General features: G+C 35.5%; 1 pseudogene; it reads right to left on the bottom strand.

The window, feature by feature from the left end:
• Positions 1-412: 412 nt before the first annotated feature.
• The window catches only part of LOC123799523 (small ribosomal subunit protein eS6 pseudogene), a 50,135-nt pseudogene continuing 33,072 nt past the window's right edge, over positions 413-17,475 (bottom strand).

The raw sequence follows: 17,475 nt of genomic DNA on the forward strand, positions 1-17,475 counted from the left end.
ATTGTACATATAGGTAAATACCTCTTTACAATTGTTTATATACCTTATATACATTTGGGGCCACTTAAAAGAGGAGCAAAAATATCATCATTTGTGTCTAGTATATCAATTCACCTTCATAACAGATATCTAAATGTCAAGAAGAAGGTTAAAATGTATTCAGCAGATTGACACATGTAAAACATTTTGGTTAATATTTTTATCTCTAAAAGGTTATATTTAGAGAAGAATGTTCTAGTATTTCTGTTAAGTGGTAATATTTGGAATGCATCTGGATTGAGTAAACAATCGAGTACACTCCATACTGCGTAGCCAGTGGTGTGAATATGTGTGACTGTATTTGGCATTTTATTTTATTGATGTCTGATCGTATTTATTTGTTACTTTTAGAAAATCTCATTTTTGACTGGCCTCAGACAGAGGTAGAAGCTCTCAGAGGGGACAGGCTCCGTCTCTTGGCAATTGGTTCATGGCGCTTTTTCTTTCACCTCTTTCCTTCTCTTGGCGAAAAGTTTAGCGTATTCTGCAGCGTCTTCCTTATTTTTCTTAGTACAATGTTTCTTCAGAGCAGTATGCTGACATTTGTCTTGGAGGACACATGGAGAAAGAAGACACTGAATCTTGGGCACTTTGTTTATAGATTTCTTCTTCATTTAGTGGCATTCTTACAACATGCTGGTGGACATCAACTAGGGAGATTGAAGTTTGCGGATTCTGCTAGCTCTTTTGGGCCCCAGGCAGTGAGGCACAGCAGTATCAGTGAGTCCAGGATTATCCTCCACCCCACACACACCTTTTTTTTCCACAATGACCAAGTTGAAAACACTGAGATTGGCATCCACAATGCAACCCTGAACAGATTTGTGCTTTCATTCTCCAGTCCTCCTTGGTCTGTATTGAGAATGTCCCTTACTCAGCAACAGGTGGACACATCCATGGGTCAAGACACCCTGCTTCATGGGGAAATCTTGTTTGTCATTGCCACCACTGATTCGGACCACATAACCCTTCTATTCTTCATCCAGAGTATCAGCAGCAACCTTTGTGGCCATACGCTTCTCACAAGTTACGAGGTTTTCACTTGTCATCTACTTCAATGAGTTTCTGGTAGCCCGTATCTGAGAATGCTCAGCTTCATCTGAAAACAGCCTACCACATCCGAGACACCACAAAAGAGAGTTATATTTGGCATTTTAGATGTAAGGTCCTCAGACTGAGGTTACAACCCTTCCGTTGTGTGTATGTTTTTCATTCAACAAATACTTGTTAAATACTTAATTAGTCCTTTTCACTAAGGACATCCGTAAGAACTTAAAAAATAAAAAAGAAACTGAAGGAAATGTAGTTCTTAAAAATAAGAGGCTGCTAATCTAGTGGAAGGGGCAGAGCTATGAATCACTGTACTGGGAGCGTTTAGTCTGCCCCTCAGAGATACAGTATCCTGGGGGAGTACGTTGCAGTGGATTTTTTAAAGAATCTGCTGTGGGTTTTCAAGAAAGCCTAAGACATCAGAGGAATGACATGTCTTAATACCATTGCATTTTATTTATGAAAAGTTTCCTCTTTTATATTCTTAAGAAGTTCTATGAAGACCAAGGTAGTAGAGATTTCAGATGTGTTTTCAAAATAACTCTTGATGATTTGCAGTTGTTGTTAAGATGAGGTAATAAACCCTGTCACGTCAAGGTTCTGAATTCTGAGTCACTCAGCACTGGAGTCATCTTTAGTGAAAAGTAGTCACGGAATGCCAACTCCAAGTAGGGCACTTTCAGACACTGGGAACCCAGAAAAAATCTGACAGTCAGCTTTCAGTTTAGGTAAAGGAATGGGTCCTAAATATAAATAGTGAAACAACAGAAGAACCCATTCAGGTCTCAACTCTTTGTTTCTTCTTTTTATGCGTTACTAGCAACAACTTTAATAGTATTTTATATTGATATAATGCATTGTCTTTAATTCTGTTTTCATATTTAAATTAAAGTTTGAAGTCTGTATTGAAATATAGATTATTTTGTAACTATATTGATATGTTAGACTCTATTAAAATGAAATAAATCAGTAAATAACAAAGTAACATAAATAATATATTGATGAAGAAAATTACCTATAATCACATAAGCTAATCAAGTAGAGGTTTCCATTTGCATATTTTGCCTTCCAGCCTTTAAATATATGCTTGTTGAATCTTTATGCATCTCAATTTGAATTTTAAATACAGATAGAGTTTTATTTTCTTGAATTCATGCAATATAAGAGTATGATATTTAACAAACTAGTATATGCTTTTCCTCATTTCTGAAATTTCATGTAGCCAAACACATGTACATATACGCTTTGCATGATTGTTTTCAAAAATGCAATCAAAACCCCTATATTTGTCAACTACTTGAGTTTCTCACATGATAATGTAAAACAGTGTAATAGTTACAGATCTAATTCATTATTTTTAATACGTATATGATTTTCATTTTGTATATGTGTATATACATTTTATATGTAACTAAAACTACATGTGCCTACATCTATTTTGTGTATATATTATGTGTGTGTATATATACATACATATGCATATATATTAAACCGCTTGGTTCTAATTGTTTATTTTGGGTACATACTGCACCCTACAAACATGTAAGATCTGTGAGCACCAGAAGCTCCCATATTTATATTCCTAGGCCTATGTTCAGACAAAACGGATGATCCCAGTGGACCATCTAAGTGATTTGCTAATCACCGAATGGCACCAATTGTTTTCATCCAATTAAGGCTGAGAAGTAGAAACTCAATTCACTTCTGTCTGGATGCCACCAATTTTGTTTTTTGATAAGAGGCTTTTCTGGACTTTTGTTCTGAAGAAATCAATAGATTTATTACTGAGAACTGATTAAAAAAATTAGAATGCAGGGGCGCCTGGGTGGCGCAGTCGTTAAGCATCTGCCTTCGGCTCAGGGCGTGATCTCAGAGTTCTGGGATCGAGCCCCACATCAGGCTCCTCTGCTAGGAGCCTGCTTCTTCCTCTCCCACTCCCCCTGCTTGTGTTCCCTCTCTCGCTGGCTCTCTGTCAAATAAATAAATAAATAAATCTTTTTTTAAAAAATTAGAATGCAAAAAAATAATGTCAATACCTTATGCTTTGTTCACTGATAAGACCTTCAAGATATGAGATGGAAAACTTTTGTATAAAACTAAGTTAAATTTGTAAAGGAAAATTTTATTTAATTAATGAATTATCACATTCAAAAATGTTTTTTCAGTGAGAACATTTCACCTAACATGACATTTAGAAAATACAATCTAGCCTTCCCTGCACTTTTTAGACTTTTAAGAATGATCTATATGTGTCTTTCTTCATAAAACCTTGGAGAATATTGATGTCTGCATTTTTGTTTACTAATGCCTGGGAGCTTCATATACTGATTCTGTGTAACAGAAATGTATCGCAGTATGTTCATTATAACTGAATCATTTTCTCTGTATGTCTATTTATTTAAAGTGTGGACTCAGTTTAACATTCTGGAAAAAGGGGTTCCCCTCACTTCTAAGGAATTTGGGAATAAAATTAATTCATCAAATCAATGAATTATGGTTTGTAATGTCTTCTAAATATCAGACTATAGTGTAGGAGGTAAAATTATAAAGACATGATCCAAATCAAGGAACCCAGATTAATAATTCATGGGAAGGAAATTTATAAATCCCACTGCAATGAACATGAAACTCACTCTGCCAAGGAAGAATATTAAAAGGATTATCACTACTATTATTTTAAATTTGGTGATTAGAAATTGGTGCACCATAATCAAGCCATTCCCCCCTTTCTAGTTCTGTTAGAAAATCCTTATCTCTTTTACAGCAAAAACTGGTGAAGTAGATATGCACAGAAAATATGGGTTCCCATCTATAGTTACAGTGATTCATCCCTGTACTCATCATTCTGCTTTTTTTCTCATCCTCCTTGCACCACTCCCTTCTTCTTCCTGTTTTTGTGTTTTGTTTTATTTTCTATCCTCTGTGTCTAACTTCTTTGTTTTTTATGCCCAGTTTCTCAAATCCCCTTAGGAAAGAGAATTTAAGTGAATCATGTACCTGGTTTCCATTCCCAGGAGCGTTTGCATTTTCAGCAGAAATGAGAAGGCTCTCGGTCGTTAAAGGTACAGTTAAAGGCAGGAGGGAAAAGGAGGGGGAGAGAGGTTGAGTATTTAAGGAGGTTATTAAAATCATGTTAATGCCCAGAACTCCTACCACTTAGGCAGCAATTAAAAGGCAAAACCAGTCTGAAACTGTAACCACCAATACCTTTTTTTTAAAAGATTTTATTTATTTATTTGACAGAGATAGAGATAGCCAGTGAGAGAGGGAACACAAGCAGGGGGAGAGGGAGAGGAAGAAGCAGGCTCATAGCGGAGGAGCCTGATGTGGGGCTTGATCCCATTAACGCCAGGATCACGCCCTGAGCCGAAGGCAGACGCTTAACCACTGTGCCACCCAGGCGCCCCAATACCTTTTCATTCTTCTTTGGCATTGATTAATCTCTCCTTTACCCCACTTGACAGTTTGTGTATATCCCACATTTTCCACCACATGTCAACAACTAAAAGTATGGAAATTTAGTGAAGCTGATAATAATCAGGTGTTGTTGTGAATATATTTCTGACATGCAAATATTCTCTTTCTATATATTGTCAAACACTTTTACGATAAGACAACTTCCTGCATTCCGCCAGGAGATCAATATACTACAGCAGAGAAATGCCACTGAGGGAGGGAGCCGACCTGAGCTACCTCCTAAAAGAGACAGAAAAAAAAGTAAAAAAAATTACAACTTTAAATATAGAGAAATATTGAGTCTTCTCAAATAATGTATTTACAATTTATTTTATATATGTATGTGTGTATATGTGTGTGGCATTTGCTTCTGAATATTTTATCAATTTTTATGTTTTGAAAAATTAACTGATGTGTTGTTTGAATTCCATTCTAGTTCTTGTGATTATTTGGAGAATGAGATAGTAAAACTGACTGGGCCCCAATTTCCCTATCTGTAAAGGGTTTGATCAAATATGCTCTTCAATGTTAGTTGGTAGGTTCATGGGCTCAGTGAGAGTATATGGGTATATGCATTTAAACATTATTTTACTACTTATATGCAAGACATTCTATTAAGCTCTATATTTGAAATTCACTTCCTTTCTTCACTATTAATGAACTGCTATCCACTTTTCAAAAATGTTGTATTTCTCAAGGAACTTTTAGACTACTTTATCAGAGTCTAAAACTATTATTCTTTCCCTTTCGAGAATTATGTTGCACCTTTTTAACTAGAACCTTGTACTTTTCAATGTTTGTGTTATGTGGAACTATATTCCAGGCCAATTTTTCCTCTAGCTACACAACTGCCCTTGTAGGTCAGCAGAGAGCCGTTCAAGCATTTCACCTGAGGTGAAACATTTGTTTTGTTTATTTAAACCTTGTAGAAGCAAAAGCTTCTTCAGCCCATTCAAGAGGGGACCTTGTTCTCTAGTAGGTAGCAGGCTACCAAAAAGCAAGGTCTTTATAGCTTTTCTGAAATGAGATTGTCACTGGAATATTTTGTCCAAATAAAAGTTTTACATAAGCCTCTTTATTAAAGAAGAGAAATGGATATTGAGGACAAAAACTAAATGCAATTCGTTAACTTGGCTGCTGCCAATTGCTGTCTGAGAAAAGATCTGAAAGATTACTTTTTTCTTATCAACGGCTTATAATGTATTTTTCTGGGAATAACAGATGGAAGCTCTAATTTTGATTATATACACAGGAGTTTTTGCTATAATAATCTGGCTTCTTTTTGGAGCCACTCTTAAATAAACTTAAATGTTGATTTGCTGATCATGTGTGCATTAAAATTTGTAAAATTCTCAGAATAAGCTCGAAAAGTGTGGAGTTGGAAAACTGCATAGATTATGGGGATAGTATGACAGGGCTGAAATGGCTGAGGAGTATAAGAAATATTTCAAAGAGAAATAAAACCTTGAAGTAAATTTAGAAGGAGAAGGAGTCAGCCAAGTGTAGGAATGGGGGAGGGGAAACTGTGGCAGAGGTCATGGCATGAACAAATGTACAGAGACATGACCACACGGAGAGCTTGGATAAGACAAATAGCACAAGGTATCAGGGATGGCGTGGCAGGAGTTGGAAAGATATCAGGACCCTTATATGACAGGCTAAGGACCTTACACTTTACCACTCATGAGTAGCAGTAACTTTCTGAGTTTAACTGAAATTGGATATGGATAGAGCATCTTAAAATAAAATTTATATGCTCACAACTGCAACCATGCAAATTTCTGATTCAGAGCAATGATGTTGAAAGCAGCAAAGGCAAATTCTTCCCTCTGAAATCTTTGCAGTGAAATCCTAAGTCCTTTGCAACCTGGAAAACATCTCGGAATGAACTGCCAGATGCTACTGGCAAGAGTATTTCTCAAAATAGACTCCTATTTGCCGGTTTCAGAGATTTAGCAGCATATCCAGATGTCAAAGTGGATCCTTCCACATCTTTCTCTCCGCTGTTTTAATAACAGGAAAACCCCAAAACAGCGAAGTAGATGATCTTGTCTGATTCTGGAAATCAGAAGCAGGAGAAGTACGAGACATTCCAATAGTGACTGCCCATGTATTTATGATGACACAAAATTAAAATAAATATTTCATTCTAAATATTCTTCTGCTTTCCCACAGCCACCATTCCTTTCCGGACTTTATCATCTCTTCCGAATCATTGTAGGACCTACTACACAGGTCTCCCTGTCTCAGCCTTCTTTTCCACCCTGTACTTGAATAGCATGAATAGTATCGCCCATACTGTAGCTTGAATAGTTAGTTGTCTGTCCAAAATGCAGATGGGCTCATTTCCTCCTCTCTCAAATCCTTCACATCTCCCCAAACATTACGGGATTAAGCCCAGCCTTTTTATCATAGCATACAAAGTTCTCCATGAACCATCCCCTTAGCCAACTTTCCAGACTTATCAACAATGAATATTAGGCCATGAAAGTTTTATATCATATTTATTTCTCCATTTCTTCTCTTTGCATACTAAATCTATATTTGCATATGAGAATTGGGTTTGAAAGACAGATTCCAGACTAGGTACAGAGCAAATTACAGTCTAGTTTTCATAAAATTCTGAAAGCAAGACAGAGAGAAAGCCTCCACAAATGCTTCTAGAAAGCAGGCCCAATGCAGTAAACAGCTCCGCTTATCACAAAGAGATTGGGGAGGGATGTTTATTACACAGGGGAGAGTTTCAAATGAAGAATAAAGAAATCACCAGGCAACAGATGACTTTACCTTAACTTTGCTGAATAGAGAGGAAAAAAAAAAATCAATGAATTTTAGACTCTCAACCCACCACTCACAAAAACACCCCTCCTGCCTTAATGAGCTGTGAGCAGAAAATCCAGAAACACATCTTCAATATTATTTCCTCCTGGAAGATGGAGAAGGAGTTTCCTATAAAACTGTAAAGAGAATTAAGTATAAAGAAATCTAATCTTTTATTTTTTCTTGATAAATATGTCTGTTATAAAACATGCTGTTTCTCCTTCCCTTAACATGTATAGGATTTTTTTAAACTGTAATTACACACACCTTAAATATGTTCATTTATATTGATTTTTGTGTATCTTTGCACAATGTGAGATTTACATTGTATGAGAAGCCTGATTAATATATATATATACCCATGTTCTCCTGAGGTGAGTTAGGGAAACATACTACTGAATGAAAACTACACTGTAGGATTTCTCTGAAGCCAGTGGTTCTGAATGTTGGCTATGCATCTAAATTGATGTGGAGTGATCAGAATATTTGATGCTGAGGCGAACTTGCTGGATATTCCACAACAGAAATGTTGGGTTAGAGCTGGGGTGTCTGTATTTTCCTCAAATTTCACAGGTAATTGCTTATCTGTGTAACCACATTGCTCTGAATATTCATGAGTTAATAGAGATGAAAAGATGAACATCAAAAAGTTATCTGAAAGTCACAACTTTCAAAAAAAATTAATAACTCATAAGTTTCATCTCCTCTCTTGTCTGAGATTAGTTTTATGAAATTCTTTTTTATTCCTGAACTATCTAATATAGCTTAATGCCAAACTCACAATCAGTATTCATGGTGCTGAGTGTCTAGGCAGATGCTGAGTTAAGTGGATGAATGGATGGATAAAGGATGGATGATGGATGGATTGGTAAGTGCATTGATACACTCTTGTACAGATGCACAGATAATGCTTTGGAGGTATGTAATGAATGGAAGATGAAGGATTAATGGGTGGGATGGCATGTAGCTGGGGTTGATTACTGGCAAGTAGCTGCGTTGATAAATGGAAAACCTAGTGAAGTAATGGATAAATGAATGAGTGAATAAAGGATGATGAAAGGATGAGGAACAATACAATTTCTAGAGTCTCCTTACAATGTTTAATCTACTAAACTGCCAGATAAACAAAAATTTGATTTTTCTCATGTTCAGTAAAACAAATTCAATATGAAGGAGTTCCTTTGTTCATTTTCTGGTTGTGAATTCCAGATCATGATACACAAATAAATTAAGTGCTGTGGGGACTGCAATAGATAAAATTGATGTAACTGGTAAGAGTGGCTGGATAAACATTTCGACCCTATTTGAGAGCTCTAATTCCAGGTATGTTACCTCTCTGACTGTAAGAAAAGAGCAATACCAGATGAAGCAGTTCAGTGGAAATCAGTCCTTCCAGAAGTCTGTGGGGAAGCAATAAGGCTAAGAAATGGGGGATATAATTATAAAGAAATTTTACCGAAGCCAAAGTCACTGATCTAAACTCAAGAATGATTGTTCCAAGGGCAAACAGAAACAGAGCAGTTTATTGTGTGTCAATCTTTAAGTCCTATAGGAACACACAGTTTGTGATCATGCTTTGCAGAGAGTGGTATAAGCCCCAGACAATCTTATTGTGAATTTTGTGCATTTTAAGTTCTATATACAATAACATTGAAAGCCCTTTGTCAAATATAGAAAAAGATTATATTCAGACCCTATAAAGCAAAGAAGTTTGCTCTGGAGTACATTATTAAATGTTTAAAAAGTAAATTTAAAGTAAACAAGTAAATGAAAAACTATTTTTTTGCTGAATCTCACATTTTATTTCTAATTTCATTTTTTTGTTTTTTCTCATTTTTCAGTGGCTTATCTATTTTATTTATTTTTGAAGAAACACGCTTTATTGAAACATACCTTATGAAAGTCTGACTTACATAGAAAATACAAAAAAAAGTGTCAATTTGAGAGTACAGCTTTAATTTGACAACTATCTGAATCCATATAAGCACTAATGGAACCACATTACAGAACATTGCCATCACCTCAGAGAAATTTTTCTGATTCTAAAACTATAGATTACCTTGCCTCCGTTTGTTCTCTAGAGTTAAAGGTCTGTTTCTTGGTTTGTCTCTCTCTCTTTTTTTCTTTGCTCATTTGTTTGGGTTCATCAATTCCACATATGAGTGAAATCATATGGTATTTGTCTTTCTCTGACTGACTTGTTTCAATTAGCATAATACCCTCTAGTTTTGTCCATGTTGTTGCAAATGGCAAGATTTCATTCTTTTTTATGGCTGAGTAATATTCCAGTGTATGCGCATACCACATTTCTTTATATGTTCATCTATCCGTGGATACATGCTCTTTCCATAATTTGGGTATTGTAAATAAAGCTGCAATAAGCAGATATCCCTTCAGATTATCAGGATTTTCTGGGTAAATGTTTTTAACAGTTTAAATAATTTGTAAACATTTTTGCATTGGTAAAATATTTTATGTTTGTCAAATGTGTTATACTTATGTGCTCTAACTTGTTCTAACTTCTCAGTATCAGCATTACCCATCAGATTGATAGAATAGCATTGTTATTCCTTCTTTAGGAGTGAGGGATGATGAAAACGTTGAGCACTAATATCATTTTCGGGTTTATGTGGTTGGAGACAGAACCAGAACTCTATTTTCAGAATAACAGTGTAATTTCTTCATTTTCATATTTCCTCGTACACTCAGGAAATGTGCTATATTAAATAAATATTTAACTCTATTTATTAAATATCCATTTTAATTTATTAGTCTTTTAAAATATGTACATCAGGATTCAAGAGTCTTAAGCCAGATTCCACAACTTCTCCCTCCTTAGATTACCCACTGAAGAAATTTGTTCTTTGTCATAGTGCATATATCCTTATTTGAGTAAATAATTCTTGATTGCAACTGGTAGTGTATTCAAAAATGCAAGTATAACATATGCACCATTAACAAATATATTTTGGAAGTTATCTGTTTAACAATTAAAAGGGGACTAGAAGGATAAATGGACAAATCCACAAACATGGTAACAGCTTTTAACACACCTGTCTTGGTAACTGGTGTAACAAGTTGATAGAACAAATGGAATAAAAATCAGGAGAGACATAAAAAATGTCAACAATAGGGGTGCCTGGGTGGCACAGCGGTTAAGCGCCTGCATTCGGCTCAGGGCGTGATCCTGGCATTATGGGATCGAGCCCCATATCAGGCTCCTCCGCTATGAGCCTGCTTCTTCCTCTCCCACTCCCCCTGCTTGTGTTCCCTCTCTCGCTGGCTGTCTCTATCTCTGTCAAATAAATAAATAAAATCTTAAAAAAAATGTCAACAATATTACAGAAAATGACTCCAAGATGTGTGGAGAATTTTGTATCTGGGAAAGAAGATAACTATATAGCAAATAAATTGTTGCAGTCTGATTACCAAAACTATGAGACCATATATCTTCATATACTAATATTAGTACTATTATTATTATATGTATTATTTATCGAGGCCTAACTCAACTCCATTGAAGTATTTTGATAATAAGTTTTACCACAGGATCTAAAACCTTACAATTATCTTCTATGGTATGTTACCGTGTAACAATCATATATCCATTCAACTAAATATTTATGGAGGTCCTTCTATGTTCTAAATGTTTATGATACATAAGTCAACAAAAGAGACATGATTCCTCACTTGATTTAGCTTGTACTCAAGAGGGTAGAGATAGGCAGTGCTTAGTAACCAAATAAATACAGAAATCTCAAAAAACATAATTATATAGTATATCAGAGAGTTAAATGTTACATTAAAAAAGGAAGAGTGGGGCACCTGGATAGCTCAGTCAGTTGAGTCCAACTGTTGGTTTCAGGTCAGGTCATGATCTCAAGGTCATGGGACTGAACCCCATGTTGGGCTCCACACTCAGCAGGGAGTCGGCTTGAGATTCTCTCTCTCCCTCTCCTGCTGCCTCCCCCTCCAAATAAATAAATCTTTAAAAAATAATAAAAGTAAAAAAATAAAAAAAGGAAAAGTAATGGTATTTAGGCAGTCTGGAGAGAAAGGATAAAGGAAGGGAAGGTTGCAGCATCCACTAGAGCAGAACAGGCCTCCTTGACAAAATAACATTATGGCCTAAAGGGGATGAAGGAGTACAGGGAAATGAGGATAGGCTTTGGAATCATTAAGACTTGGGCTATCATTGTGTTTTGTAATGTATGAGCTATAAAGCTTCCTTAGCCTCCATGAAATAGAGAAAGTAAAAATTGGAATACTCACTTCTAATTTTTTTTTAGGATTTGTTTATTTTGAGAGAGAGTGAGTGCAGGAAGAGGCAGAGAGAGAGAGAAAGAGAGAGAGAAATCAAATTTTTTTAAATAAAATTTTAAATTAAAAGCTGTTTTAAAGGTAACAATATATTTATTTGCTTGAAATATGACTTGCATAAAATAAACACTGTGCATATTTTTCTTAAAAAAGCATATCGAGGACGCAAAAGAGACTCCATATGTAAGACATTGAAAGTGGACATGTAGTATTACATAAGATGTTGAATACCAACATAAGGTTCACAAGGTATTCTGACCTATTTTTGCCAGATGTCCTCATATATCTGAAGCTCCAGATAATTTATAGGGTTTTGTGTTCTATTTTGACTGCTAGATATTGTAGTAAATAATAAATCACATTGATGAACAAGGCAGAAAAATGTATTAAAATTCCTAGAGTTATTTAAAATGTATTCATATGAAGACACTTCTAGAATGATGAGGAATTTGAAAAGCTAATATGTGGTAATTTTATTACCCGTTGACTTTGAGACAATTCTTTTAGTTAAAGGAAATAAAGGACTTTGGGGACAAACATCGATGCAGTTATTAGAATTTGTCAGTGACACACTCAAATATTGTCTCCATTCAGCCTTCGAATGGCAGAAGGATTTGTGGTATATGTGTGCAATCAGCCATCAAAAATTTGAGATCTTACCATTTGCAACAACATGGATGGAACTAGAGGGTATTATGCTAAGCAAAATAAGTCAGTCAGAGAAAGACAAATATATGATTTCACTCATATGTGGAATTTAAGAAACAAAACAAAGGATCACAGGGGAAGGGAGGGAAAAATAAAATAAAATGATATCAGACAGGGAGACAAAGCCATAGGAGACTCATAACTATAGGAAACAAACAGGGTTGCTGAAGGGAAAGTGGGTGGGGGGAATGGAGTATCTGGGAGATGGGCATTAAGGAGGGCATGTGATGTAATGAGCACAAGGTGTTATAAGCAAGGGATGAATCACTAAACTCTACCTCTGAAACTAATAATATACTATATGTTAATTAATCGAATTTAAATTTTAAAAAACAACAAAAAAGAAAATTACCTTCAATCATTCTCAATTAGATAAAAGTACTTATAGAACATATTCACCACTGACTTAGTAATTCTGACATCTATACAATTTTGTTACGTATTTTATACCTAGCTCCTCAGCAAGATGTTTTATAGTATTAATAAGCCACCCATTCCTGTGCTGGGAAGAAGGAAGTGTAGCCATTGTCTGTCAGGCTAATTTCATGATGAACCATAATAGCTCCTAGGGAAGTATTCTTCATTTTGTTGTGGGAGTGAATTCAAGCTCTCCCAAGTTCTCAACTAGGTAGAATATCCCTACTTACAAAGACTAGGCTTTCCAATCAGGGAAATACAAATCAAAACCACAGTGAGATACCACCTTACACCAGTTAGAATGGCAAAAATTAACAAGACAGGAAACAAGTGTTGGTGAGGATGTGGAGAGGGGGGAATCCTCTTACACTGTTGGTGGGAATGCAAGCTGGTGCAGCTGTTCTGGAAAACAGTATGGAGGTTCCTCAAGATGTTGAAGATAGAGCTACCCTATGATCCAGCAATTGCACTATTGAGTATTTACCCCAACGATGCACATGTAGTGAAAAGAAAGGGTACACGCACCCCAATGTTCATAGCACCGATGTCCACGATAGCCAAACTGTGGAAGGAGCAGAGATGCCTTTCAACAGATGAATGGATAAGGAAGATGTGGTTCATACATACAATGGAATATTACTCAGCCATCAGAAAGGATGAATATCCACCATTTGCATTGACATGGATGGAACTGGACGGGATTATGCTAAGTGAAATAAGTCAAGCAGAGAAAGACAATTATCAAATGATTTCACTCCTACGTGGAACAGAAGGAAGAGCATGGAGGACCACAGGGGGAGGGAGGGAGGGAGGGAGGGAAAAATGAATGGGAAGAAATCAGAGAGGGAGACAAACCATGAGAGACTGTGGACTCCAGGAAACAAACTGAAGGTTACAGAAGGGAGGGAGGTGGGGGGTTGGAGTAACTGGGTGGTAGGTATTAAGGAGGGCATGTGTGGTGATGAGCACTGGGTGTTATATGCAACTAATGAATTGTTGAACACTACATCAAAAACTAATGATGTACTATGCTGGCTAATTGAACATAATAAAAAAAATAAAAGACTAGGCTTTCTAAATACAAATTGGGAAACAATAATTCTAGGTGCTTTAGAAGAGAGTATACAACTTTTTTTTTTTAATAAAGATTTTATTTTATCTGAGAGAGAAAGCGTGAGCAAGAGAGAGAGCAGTAGCAGAAGGGAGAGGGAAAAGCAGGCTCCCTGCTGAACAGGGATCCTGATGTGGGGCTCGATCCCAGGACCCCGAGATCATGATCTGAGCTGAAGGCAGATACTTAATGACTGAGCCACCCAGGAGCCCCAAACTTTTTTTCTTAATAGAACATGTAATGGAGTATTAAGCATCAGTATCAGCCGTCTATTTATTCATCAGTCATCTCTAGTTATTATACTTTTAATGGATATTACAACAGAGGCGGTGTTTATGGTGATGGAGATATTATCTAGTGAGAGTGATGAGCAATAAAGAATAACAGGGAGACAATGAAGACTGTGATAAAGAACACTGATATATAACTCTATGTGCCGGTATAGCATTAGAATGCTTAAAATATTGAAACGCTTCTGTATCACTTGGTAAATAATGATTATCTTGGTTATCCTGGCCCATTCCTCTGAAGCGCCTGAACTTACTATTATTCAGAAACTAAATGGTTAATAACTCTTCCAACAGAGCATTCTTGGACTCAAGCATAAAAATAGCATCAGTTTTGTTGGTCAATGCCTGCTCTTATGTAATTTGCTGTATAAATTATAATAATATACCTAGTTAAAATACTTGAAAGAAAAATATGACATGGTAAAAGAAACACTTATATGACAAAATTATAATGGCGTGATCAGAGATGGACATCTTTGAGAAAATGAAATTTACAGCTGAAATCTAGAGTATGAGTAAGAGTTAGACATTAAATATTTCTAATTGAGAAGCCAGTAAATATTCTTAATTGTAGTCTTTAGGGAAGAAGGAACATGGCAATGCAAAGTCATGAGGTGTGAAAGAGCTTGGCATCGTCAGACAACAAAAGAAAACCAAAGTTTTTATTATAAATGGATATTACTTGGGGCAAGACACATACAAAAATGCCAACGATCTAGACAATCCAAACTTAAATCAGTTGCTCTGAAAATACAATGTGAAATTCAATTATGAACTTTTTCATAATTGATTGATGCTGAACATGCTTCGTATTGAATTTTTAATATATTTACTCAGCCGTAAAAAAAGAATGAAATCTTGCCATTTGCAATGACATGGATGTAACTAGAAAGTATTATGCGAAGGGGAATAAGTCAGTCACAGAAAGACAAATACCACATGATTTCACTCATATGTGGAATTTTAAAAAACAAACCAAACATGCAAAGGGGGAAAAAAAGAGACAGCACACCAAGAAACAGACTCTTAACTAAAGAGAACAAACTAATGGTTACCAGAAGGGAGGTGGGTTGTGGGATGGGTAAAACAGATGATGGAGATTAAGGAGGACACTTGCTGCTAGGAGCACTGAGTGATGTAGGGAAGTGCTGAATCGCTATATTGTACACCTGAAACTAATTACACCATATGTTAACTAACTGGAATTTAAATAAAAACTTTAAAAAATATATTGTGACTTGCTTGGTCCTGAAAGTTAGTGGAGAAGACAATCGCTACTCTGAAGCAGATTGAGTAGCTAAGAAGAGAACCACTGAAAAAATAGAAATATTTCTGACAATAATTTCTAATAGTAAAGGTAAAATTTCAGATACATGAAATATGTCAAAATACCTTTTGGTACACCACTTTGGGCAAGACATAGGGTTATGTGAATATGAGACCATTTTAAAAGCCTGTTTATTATAAGCCTCATGGAGTCAGAGATATTATCTTAGTTTGTATTGTATTTGTTGTCTTCTCTAGCTAAACAAAGAATGAAACTAAATAAAGGCGTGAAGAAAGAAAGAAAACAACGGTGGGAGAAAAGTACAGAGAAAGAGACAGAAAATATTTCTCTTCTCAAATAGCATGCAAATTGGGGTGCCTGGGTGGCTCACTAGGTTAAGCATCCAACTCTTGATTTTGGCTCAGGTCATGAGCCCAGGGTCATGAGATTAGCCCCATCTTGGGCTCCACACTGAGCATGCAGCCTGCTTGAAATTTTCTCTCTCTCTGTCTCTCTCCCTTTGTCCATCCTTCTCCCCATCTCCCTGCTGCTTGGGCTCTCTCTCTCTCTCTTAAAAAAAAAAAAGCAGCATGAAAATTATAAAATGCCTTCAATTTAATAAGTTGTATTAAAGATCTGTGAAAGACTGAATGAAGGAGGAGAATGCATGTAATGAAATTTTATCTACACATTGTTGCTGTATTTTCTTCATGGGCTTAGATATGCTAGGAAAGCTTAATTCTTTACAATCATAAATATAACAGGACCATCATTTTGCATATACACACTACGTGTGTGTGCGCGTGTGCGTGTGTGTGTGTGTGTGTGTGTATACATACTGCTTTAAAAAGAGAATAAACTCTAGGTAAGAAGGAATGATATGAGATAGCAATTACCAGATCTACACAATAATTTCTTTAAAATAGCTAAAAGTCAACTGAGGATTAACCAAAACTCCATTAATAAATAGAATTGCAAATCACCTTATGGAAAATCACTAAATATATATTAAAGTTTACAATGTTAATAAATAGCCCATTTGTTAGAAACAATAACTTTAAAAATAGTAACAGTAACTTTAGAAACAAAGTTATTACTTATTAGTAACATCAATAAATAATAATAACTTTAGAACATTGAAATAAATAACCATAGGTTAGGTAAATTTAAATATGAGAATATTTTCTTTATTTCTGCACATGAGCTAGAAATGTTTGCTACTTTGTAATGAATCCAAACACTCATAGACTCTTTTAGCTAGAAAAGACACTAAAAGTAAACGTAATCCAAAATACTTGCTTTACAGATCAATTAACTAAAGTCATTAATTGAGTGATTTAGATCCTGTAACAACTTCATTCTGACCCTGAGAAAACTAATCGCTACTGGAATGACTTTTTGAGAAATTCAGTATTGATCTAAAGCATTATACTTATTTCTTTTCCTGATGCTTGATCATTTGAGAATCTTGTAAAAGCCACAAATCCTCTCCAGAGAAAAATGTACCCATCTATATACACACAAATATAATTATTCACCTTAAGTCTATCTATAGACTTTTTAACACTTCTAACACTCAATTAGAGAGAAAGGGGGGCATAAGAGGAGTCTTCAAGTTCTCAAATTAATCATCCACAAGGTATTTCAAATTAACCATCTGTAAGATAGATACCACAGAAAACAGGATAACTCTCATGGAAACATGAGATTGACTTAAGCAATCATAGGTCACTATGGTCATATATGAAGCAAGCTCATCCAAAATCCATCATCAAAAATAGAGGTGGAACAGATCCCTCCATTTTCCCATAATACACACCGAAAATAAATACATACGTACATACATAGACAATGGAAAGAAAACTATGTTCTCTTGAAAAAAGTGAAAGTGATACAAAAGATATTGTAAGAAATATTCATTATTTTAGATGTTTTATATGTCTGAAAATGTCACATATATACATACCCCACTTTAATAAAAATGTTCCCATTTTCAA

The sequence above is a fragment of the Ursus americanus genome, chromosome 24 (genome assembly GCF_024610735.1).
Source record: "Ursus americanus isolate L20-20 chromosome 24, mUrsAme1.1.p, whole genome shotgun sequence".
Lineage (NCBI taxonomy): Eukaryota > Metazoa > Chordata > Mammalia > Carnivora > Ursidae > Ursus > Ursus americanus.